Consider the following 10,178-nt stretch of genomic DNA (forward strand, 5'->3'; position numbering starts at 1 on the left):
AGTACTTTAGTGTTGTAGTATAGTCTGAAACCAGGGAGCCTGATTCCTGCAGCTCCATTTTTCTTTCTCAAGATTGCTTTGTGATGTATTGTTAAGAGAGGCAATTTGCAGAATAATTTATAATATGATCCATTTTTTGTAAAAGTTAATAGCAGTTAACATCCTCTATACATGCGTCTGTATGTCTATAGGAGTATGGAGAAATGTTTAGAAAGATACACACCATGTTGATAATGTTGGTTACTTCAGCAAGATGGAGGTGGGGCAGGCAGGGACCATGATCATGATGGTGATCCTGAGGAGAAGAGGGTCTTGGGGTAAAAATATTAACTTTATACACCTTTGGATTACAGTGGGCTCATGTTGTCTTTGAAAGAAAAGAAATGTAATAAAGGAAAAGAAACTTCCTAGTAAGTTTAAGAAAGGAAGGAAGGAAGGGCATGGTCTTGAACTCTGACGGATCTAGTCTTGAGTCCTGGATCTGCCATGTACTAAGTAACCTAGAGCCATCCACCTGGCCTCCTTGGGTTTCTGTTTCTTTACCTGTAAAGGAAGAGTTACACCTACCTTGCAGAGTGCTTGTGAGGATGAAATAAGAACATCATTTTCTGTGAATAATCCCAATGGAAACGCAGCTCCGCATCTCCAGTCTTGGCTGACATCCCATTTGAAGAAACACAGTGTGGCAGACACAAAAGCAATGAATACTTAAGGCTTTTGTTCTGTCTTTCTCCAGGAAATATCAAAAGGGAATTGGTGGCAAGTGAACTGTTACAAAACTTCATCAAAATCCTCTGTCCTATCTCTTCCCCTCTGTAACCTCCACACACAGGATGGTGACCGTGATGATTCATTGATCCTTGACGATGTGCCAGGAACAAGTGTTTTACACGTATTATCACATCCCAAGGTCAAAACTAGTTAAGCAGCAGTGCGCCAGAATTGTTATCCACGCAGTCTGGCTGCAGAACCATTCTCAGCCATGTTGTCTCTCAGTGACACACCAAAATTCACTCTTTCTCTACCTCTCAAGTCCTCATTACTGCCAAGTTTCCCCTCACTCTTCTCCCATTCATACTTCTTCCTTGTCTCAAAATATGCTGCTGTCATTCCAGGCTAGAGGTGGCCCCTGGATGTCCCTTTGTGCCTGTGGACCACGTGGGGCTGCTCTAGTGTGCCCAGCCATTCTGGACACGCTGCTCCTGGTCCTCCCTGGCTCTCCTTGGGCAAAGCATAAGGAGTCTCAGCATGGCCCTTCTCTCACTGTGCTCCTCTTCTGTGAGAGATGATTGTGGAGTTGGTGAACGAAATTTGACTTCTCAGGCTGGGGTACGCTGCAAAAAATGGCTGCAAATTCTTCCCTTCCCTGCGTCCCCACTCCTGCAAAATTTGTGGAGCTTGTCTGGTCACATGACTTGATTGGGGCCCTGGAATGAAAGCAATCGTGATGTAAGAAGACACTTCAAAAGTGCTCATGTAATGGGGATTGCGTCCATCATATGAACAGAGACCAGGTTGGGGAGAACCAAGGTGCCTCGCCTATCAACTGGTTGATGATGTTGATGAGGCAGCAGCAAGCCCAGCTCTCAGCTGAAGCTGGTGTAGGGCAGACAAGCTGGCCAGCTGAGTCTAATGCAAATTGCCTTCCTGAAGAATCATGGACTGAGTTGTTGTTGATCCACAGTCAGCTTTGTGCGAAGCATTCCGGGCATAATAGGTGCTCAATAAATATGAGTGTCCTTCTTCCCCTTCCCCCATAATCACTCTTTCTCTTCACGTGATGAAAGTAGGGCCATTCAGGTAAAGCTATAAAGTACACTGGCTCAGGTGGACCTGTGACTTTTTGTTCATGGTGGGTATCATCTCCTGGGCCAGCACAGGTCATGCTTCAATTGACTGACTCTTGCCAACTGTGGCAGAGCATATTTTCCCCAAATGTCCATAAATTTCCAGTCCCATGGGTTCTTCCAGAACCTTCCCACTCCCCCATCCAGAGGTGGAGTCTAAGTTCCTTCCCCTTGAACATCTGGTGGGCCTTTCTGACAGCCTCAACTAGTAGACTACAGTATTAGTTGTGACAAGTTTGTGACTTCCAAGGCTGGCTCATAAAAGGCAGTACAGTGTCTGCCTGGCACATGTGTGCTCTCTCTCTCTCCTCCCCTCCCTCCCCATGTCCCGCCTCCCCTGCTCCCCTTCTCCACCCCTCTACAGGCACTGTTGGCATCCTGAGCTACCATATAGGAAATCTGGCTACCCTGTGGCCGCCATGTTGGAGAAGCCACAGGGAGAGACCACATAGAGATAGAGATGCCCGAGGAGCCCCAGCTGGTCACATCCTCCCAACCCAGGCACTAGACATTTGACCTAATAAGCCTGCAAGATGACCTCAGTCCCAGTCCCTCTCTAAGTGCAACCTCAGGACTAGCTCTCCATCCACCTCTTTTGGAGCAGCAGGCAACTTTTCCATGACCATCTCTGGCATAGTCACCATGCACTGTGCTGCCGATGTGGTTGCTCTTACCTACACAATCCACAGTTGAGAACTCAATGCTGGTGCTGCCCTAGCGGACAGGGAGCATGAAAACCAGGCGTGAGTGGACAACCTATAGTCAGAACTCACAGACACAGAAAGTTAGGAAGCGAATGCTGGATTAGGGAAAATCTGAAATGTGATATTTTGGGTTAATTTTTATTTTTATTTATTTTTTACATCTTTATTGGAGTATAATTGCTTTACAGTGGTGTGTTAGTTTCTGCTTTATAACAAAGTGAATCAGTTATACATATACATATGTTCCCATATCTCTTCCCTCTTGCGTCTCCCTCCCTCCCACCCTCCCTATCCCACCCTTCTAGGTGGTCACAGAGCACTGAGTTGATCTCCCTGTGCTATGTGGCTGCTTCCCACTAGCTATCTATTTTACGTTTGGTAGCGTATATATGTCCATGCCACTCTCTCACTTTGTCACAGCTTACCCTTCCCCCTCCCCATATCCTCAAGTCCATTCTCTAGTAGGTCTGTGTCTTTATTCCTGTCTTACCCCTAGGTTCTTCATGACCTTTTTTTTTCCCCTTAGATTCCATATATACGTGTTAGCATACGGTATTTGTTTTTCTCTTCCTGACTTCAGTCTGTATGACAGACTCTAGGTCCATCCAGCTTACTACAAATAACTCAATTTCATTTCTTTTTATGGCTGAGTAATATTCCATTGTATATATGTGCCACATCTTCTTTATCCATTCATCCGATGATGGACACTTAGGTTGTTTCCATCTCCTGGCTATTGTAAATAGAGCTGCAGTGAACACTGTGGTACATGACTCTTTCTGAATTATGGTTTTCTCAGGGTATATGCCCAGTAGTGGGATTGCTGGGTCATATGGTAGTTCTATTTGTAGTTTTTTAAGGAACCTCCATACTGTTCTCCATAGTGGCTGTACCAGTTCACATTCCCACCAGCAGTGCAAGAGTGTTCCCTTTTCTCCACACCCTCTCCAGCATTTATTGTTTCTAGATTTTTTGATGATGGCCATTCTGACCGGTGTGAGGTGATATCTCACTGTAGTTTTGATTTGCATTTCTATAATGATTAATGATGTTGAGCATTTTTTCGTGTGTTTGTTGACACTCTGTATATCTTCTTTGCAGAAATGTCTATTTAGGTCTTCTGCCCATTTTTGGATTGGGTTGTTTGTTTTTCTGTTATTGAGCTGCATGAGCTGCTTGTAAATTTTGGAGATTAATCCTTTGTCAGTTGCTTCATTTGCAAATATTTTCTCCCATTCTGAGGTTGTCTTTTGGTCTTGTTTATGGTTTCCTTTGCTGTGCAAAAGCTTTGAAGTTTCATTAGGTCCCATTTGTTTATTTTTGTTTTTATTTCCATTTCACTAGGAGGTGGGTCAAAAAGGATCTTGTTGTGACTTATGTCATAGAGTGTTCTGCCTATGTTTTCCTCTAAGAGTTTGATAGTTTCTGGCCTTACATTTAGGTCTTTAATCCATTTTGAGCTTATTTTTGTGTATGGTGTTAGGGAGTGTTCTAATCTCATACTTTTACATGTACCTGTCCAGTTTTCCCAGCACCACTTATTGAAGAGGCTGTCCTTTCTCCGCTGTACATTCCTGCCTCCTTTATCAAAGATAAGGTGACCATATGTGCGTGGGTTTATCTCTGGGCTTTCTATCCTGTTCCATTGATCTATCTTTCTGTTTTTGTGCCAATACCATACTGTCTTGATTACTGTAGCTTTGTAGTAGAGTCTGAAGGCAGGGAGCCTGATTCCTCCAGCTCCATTTTTCGTTCTCAAGATTGCTTTGGCTATTCGGGGTCTTTTGTGTTTCCATACAAATTGTGAAATTTTTTGTTCTAGTTCTGTGAAAAATGCCAGTGGTAGTTTGATAGGGATTGCATTGAATCTGTAGATTGCTTTGGGTAGTAGAGTCATTTTCACAATGTTGATTCTTCCAATCCGGTTAATTTTTAAATGAAATGTTATTCTGCACCTTTCAAGTAGTTACGCCAACAAAGACATGTAGCCTGGTGATCGGCATCCTAAAGGCCCCTATTATGCACCAGAGCCTATTCTAAGTGCTTTCTGTGTGTTAGATAATTTAAATAATTTAATCATCACAACACCACCATATGGGAAATGCTATTATTGCCTTATTGTTAAAAACATTTCAAAGATCCTACAAGTAATAAATGGCAGAGTTAGAATTTTGACTGGGCAGACTGGCTCCAGAGTCCTTGATTTTTTAATCACTGAACTATACTGTTTCTCAATAATTGTCAAACAGATGTTTCCAAATTAACTTCTAAGAAAACTGACATTTTAAGGAAATAGTTTATAAGTGAATGTTGATATCTTGGGAGATGATAATGGGGATTCTGGTTTAAAAGGTTGAGAATGATTTCTGAATAGAAAAAAAAATTTAATCCTGTTCACAAAATTGTGAATATAAGAATTATGAACCAAATACTCCATTGTCTGTACAACCAGATATTGGATTTAGGTTTCATCCACTTTTAAGTATAGGGAAGACCTCATGCACCTATTAATAATTAACAATAAAAACTGGTATAAAATATGAGTAAATTAAACACTTACTAAAAACTCTTCAGTAAAATTTTTGGAGTAAGCATATGTAGAGTAAAGCAATACCAATGACCTAAAGTTTATTAGACATTTGGCTCAAATAACGAACTTTGGTTTCAAGCCAGCATATGTGCTGTAAGGATACTTTCCTTCCAAAATAGTTCGAGAATCTGACCCCATCCTCTGACCACCACTGATAGCTCCGTCGTCTAAGCCAGCATCTTGGCTCGCCTGGATTTTGCAGTAGCCTTCCGCTCTTGGCACCTTATGAGCCGTCCTCCACACCCACACTGCAGCCACAGAGACCTTTCAAAGATGGGACTCAGGGCTTCCCTGGTGGCGCAGTGGTTGAGAATCTGCCAATGCAGGGGACACGGGTTCGAGCCCTGGTCTGGGAGGATCCCACATGCCGCGGAGCAACTGGGCCCATGAGCCACAACTACGGAGCCTGCACGTCTGGAGCCTGTGCTCCGCAACAAGAGAGGCCACGATAGTGAGAGCCCCGTGCACCGCGATGAAGAGTGACCCCCGCTTGCCACAACTAGAGAAAGCCCTCGCACAGAAACGAAGACCCAACACAGCCATAAATAAATAAATAAAATTAAAAAAATAAGCAATTCACACTGCATATCTCTTCCATGAAGGCTGTGTTTACTCCGTCTATAAATGTGACACCACCAGTCACAGAAGTATAGATGGAAGAAGGGACATGCATTTAAAAAAAAAAAAAATGGGACTCAGATAGTGTCTCTCTTCTGTTTAAAACCCTCCCGTGGCTTGCTGCTGTGCTTTGCCCACCCCTCTGACTCCCCTTGGCCCTGTTCTCCCACTCTGCCTGGGCTCCAGCCACACTAGCCTTGGTTCCCTTTCTTGAAAACACACCTTCGAGGTTGTGCTGGCAGCCTCATCTCCCCTCAGGTCTTTTTTTTTTTTTTGAGTTTTTGTCCATATTTTAAAATTAAAGTATAGTTGATTTACCATGTTGTGTTAATTACTGCTGTACAGCATAGTGATTCAGTTATACATATATATGCATCTTTTTAACATTCTTTTCCATTATGTTTTATCACAGGATACTAAATATAGTTCTCCATGCTATACAGTAGGACCTTGTTGTTTATCCATTCTATATATAAAAGCTCACATCTGCTAACCCCAACCTCCCATTCCACCCATCCCCCAACCCCCTCCCCTTTGGCAACCACCAATCTACTCTGTGTCCATGATTCTGTTTCTGTTTCATAGATATGTTCATTTGTGTCATATTTTAGGTTCCACATGTAAGTGATATCATATGGGATTTGTCTTTATCTTTCTGATTTGCTTCACTTTGTATGATAATCTCTAGTTCCATCCTTGTTGCTGCAAATGGCATTATTTTATTCCTTTTTATGGCTGAGTAATATTCCATTGTACATATGAACCACATCTTCTTTATCCAATCAACTGTCGATGGATATTTAGGTTGTTTCCATGTCTTGGCTATTGGGAATAGTGCTGCTATGAACATAGGTGTGCGTGTACCTTTTAGAATTATAGTTCTGTCCAGATATATGCCCAGGAGTGGGATTGCTGGATCATATGCCAATTCTATTTTTTGTTTTCAGAGGAACCTCCATACTGTTTTCCACAGTGCCTGCACCAGCTTACATTCCCACCAACAGTGTAGGAGGGTTCGCTTTTCTCCACACCCTCTCCAGCATTTGTTATTTGTAGACTTTTTAATGATAGCCGCTCTGACCGGTGTGAGGTGGTACCTCATTGTAGTTTTGATTTGCATTTCTCTAATAATTAGCGACGTTGAGCATCTTTTCATGTGCTTGTTGGCCATATGTCTGTCTTCTTTGGAGGAATGTCTGTTTAGGTCTTCTGCCCATTTTTGGATAAGGTGGTTTGTTTTTTGTTGTTGAGTTGTATGCTGTTTGTATATTTTGGAAATTAAGCCCTTGTCGGTTGCGTTATTTGCAAATATTTTCTCCCGTTCCATAGGTTGCCTTTTCGTTTTGTTTATGGTTTCCTTTGCTGTGCAAAAGCTTGTAAGTTTGATTAGGTCCCATTTGTTTATTTTTGTGCCCTCAGGTCTTCACCTTGCTCACTCCTTCCCCTCCTTTGGGTCTTAGCAAAAATGTCACCTCTTTAGAGAGGTCTTCCCTTGACTCACTTTCCAAATTTGTCACCCATAGTCCTTCTCCATCACACAACCCTGTTTGCTTCCTTTATTGTTCGTGTCACAGTTTGCATTATATTGATCTTTTTAAAAATTTGTGTCCTTCCTGGCTTACCGTCTCCCCCTTTAGCAATATTATTATGGAACAAACTAGCCCAAAACTCAGTGACGTAAATCATTACTTATTTAATTGCTCATGAGTTTCTAAGCTGCCAATCTGGTCTAAGCTCAGCTGGGTTGTTCTTCTGCTTGTGCTGGACTTGGCTGATCTGGGCCAGGCCTCTCATGCTTCTGCTGTCAGCTGCTGGGTCAGCAGGGACTGGTTGGTTTATAAGGTGGGAAGGCGGGGGCACTGGGCCTTTCTGCACATGCTCTCTTGTCCTCTAGCAGGTTAGCGCAGGCTTGTTCACATGGCGGTCGGAGCGTTCCAAGAGCTTGAGAGTGGAAGTTTCAAGGCTTCTTCAGGTCTAAGCCAGGCATTGACACGGTGTCACTCCTGCTGCATTCCACGGGTGAAACAAGTCACAAGGCCAGCCTGGATTCAAGGGGTGCGGAAATGGACCCCACCTCTTGATGAGGGGAGCTGCCAAGTATGGCAGCCTTTATTGCATGTGACCGCGCCCCCACTGGCTCCCAATTCCTTGAGACTGGGGCCTTGGCCCTGCTCCATGGACTGGTGTTTGGAAAGCACTGCTCAACAGGACTGTGCTAGCTTCTGGTCAATCCCATATTCAGCCCTCCCTTTGGTTTAAGTTATTCAAGATGTGGCCATTCTGCCTTTCACATTAACCCACTCGGAATGCAACCCCCAACTGAGAAACTGGCGCATTAGAGAAAAATTACCCCAGCCGGAATGACAGGAGGAGAGGGGGTAATATGAGAAACTTCAAATGAAAGAGTGAGGCCGAAAATCTGTCAAGTTCTTCTGTAAGATAAAAATCTTCTCGAAAGGGCACATCCGCCAAGACTACGCTTTCACAGGCAACCTCGCCTGGAAACGGGGTCAACGCAGAGCTAGTGTCTTCCCTGGCAGCCAGGCCTGGGGAGGGAGGGAAGGGATTTTGATGAGAACTCACTTGCATCCCCCAAAGCCCCTGCTCTGTAGCCCATCTTAAAAAAATAATAAGAAAGAAAGAAAGGAAAGCAACCTCCTAAGTTGGCAAGTGATGCTGGCAAGGGCAGCCTCATCCCTGCTGTGGACTTGGAATTAGGCTCCATGGACTTTCCCCTCCTCTCACCTGCAGGGTTTCAAAGTAGACACCACTGAAATACATCCCGAGTTTCAGAAGTAAGTCATTTAATGAGTCAGCCCATCCGGAAGTATTTAGAGCTGACCTCGTATATTTGCAGCGCTGTGCTGCGTATCCTGGGGACACCAAGAAGTGGGAGGTTCTGCCTTCAGAGAACTTACTAGGGTCACACAGGCCCCGAAGGTGCCGACAGTGGCCCGGTCTGCTGGTCACACTCCCCGCAGCTGGGGTCACGAGGCTGTCCTCCAGGGAGGATTTGGCATGCACAGCTCCACGTCTATCACGACTGTAATTTATTGGGTAATTCAAACATGCAGGCATTCTGCCGAGTGCTTTGTGCAATCACGCAGTTGAATTTTGATGACCACTCTCTCTTGATGGGGATATACTATTAGTATCACCATTTTATCAATGGAAACTGCAGCCCGCAGTTACAGCACTGATTAGTGGCCAAGCCAAGATTTCAACCCACGTTTGTCTGACTCCAAGCTGGAACACCATATGGGCTGCCCCAGCTCAGATTCTCAGTGGTAAACATAAATGGTAACATTTATTCCTGCCACGTGCCAGGCTTTAAATGTATTATTTTACTTAATCCCCACCATAGCCTTAGGAGATAGTTATTATTTCCATGTCACAGATCAGGAAACGGAGGCAGAGAGAGGCGGAGCTCTTGCCCAAGGTCACAAGGCAGGTCAGGGTGGCCCTGGATTTCCTCATAATTTCATGAGCTGATGGTGACCCTCCTGTACCTTCTCGTTCTGGGTGCTGACCTGGTTCAGTGGTAGGGCAACTGCCACCCATCCACCCACAAGTACCTTCAAGACCCACTCAAATGGGAATCCTGGCTCTTTGCAAGAAACCTTCCCACTGACCCTGATCCCATTCAGCGTGGGCCTGTTGTCAATTCCATTCCTCTTGCTGCCCTCGATCCCTTCCCGGCTGGAATTCTTACAAGGCTTCCCCTTCGCTCCTTCCTTGTTGGAGGATGGCTCTGCGGAAACCGCTTTCTTCCGCTCCCGCATCCGTCATGGTCTCCCTTCCTAGGTGGGCCGCGGAGCCCAGGGCACACAGCCAGCGAGGGGGCAGGAGAGTTTAGAAGCCGGCCCTCCTTGGAAGCTCCTGAGCAACTGACGTTCTGTCGGCTTTATTTCAGGCAACGAAAGCAGACTGCAGAAGAAGGGGTCCAAAGTCACCCAGCCCATCACACTTCTGCATGTGACACCCACCTTCTACCTAGACGATAGAAGGTCTGCTGGAGAGGCTTCAGAAATGACTGCAACGGACCCTCTCATTCTAGGCAGGATGGGACCGACGCTCAGAGAGGTCATGGCTAGTACAAGGTCACAGAGCTCTTCAGTGACAGAGCCAGGCCTAGCGCCCTGGTCCTGAAGTCACTGTTCTTTCCACACACCACACAGCAGGGTTTCCAGCCTGCATCCCTTTCAGGATCATCTTCACTATTTTTGCCACGTCCGCGCGCCATCTGTGCCGTTGATTGCTTAAGATTTTCTTTAAATTGCCTAATGTTTTAAACAAATCAGATGAATTGAAAAGGGAAGCTTCAAATCCCTAGTTTGTTCTGTTTTTACATTTTGCTAATCAATATATCAAATATAAAATGAAATCATTTGGCACCCCGCTGGCAGTGTGCCTTTCATC

The 10,178-nt window shown here is 44.7% G+C and overlaps 1 pseudogene across 1 annotated transcript in view; it reads right to left on the reverse strand.

Moving 5' to 3' along the window:
• The window catches only part of LOC309978075 (transcription initiation factor TFIID subunit 9-like), a 51,534-nt pseudogene extending 41,993 nt beyond the window's left edge, over window positions 1-9,541 (reverse strand). Inside the window, exon 1 of the transcript in view lies at window positions 9,392-9,541. The product of the transcript in view is annotated as a transcription initiation factor TFIID subunit 9-like (transcript). The remainder of the gene's footprint in view (window positions 1-9,391) is intronic.
• Window positions 9,542-10,178: the final 637 nt, after the last annotated feature.

The sequence above is a fragment of the Leucopleurus acutus genome, assembly GCF_964270905.1.
Source record: "Leucopleurus acutus genome assembly, chromosome: X".
Classification (NCBI taxonomy): Eukaryota; Metazoa; Chordata; class Mammalia; order Artiodactyla; family Delphinidae; genus Leucopleurus; species Leucopleurus acutus.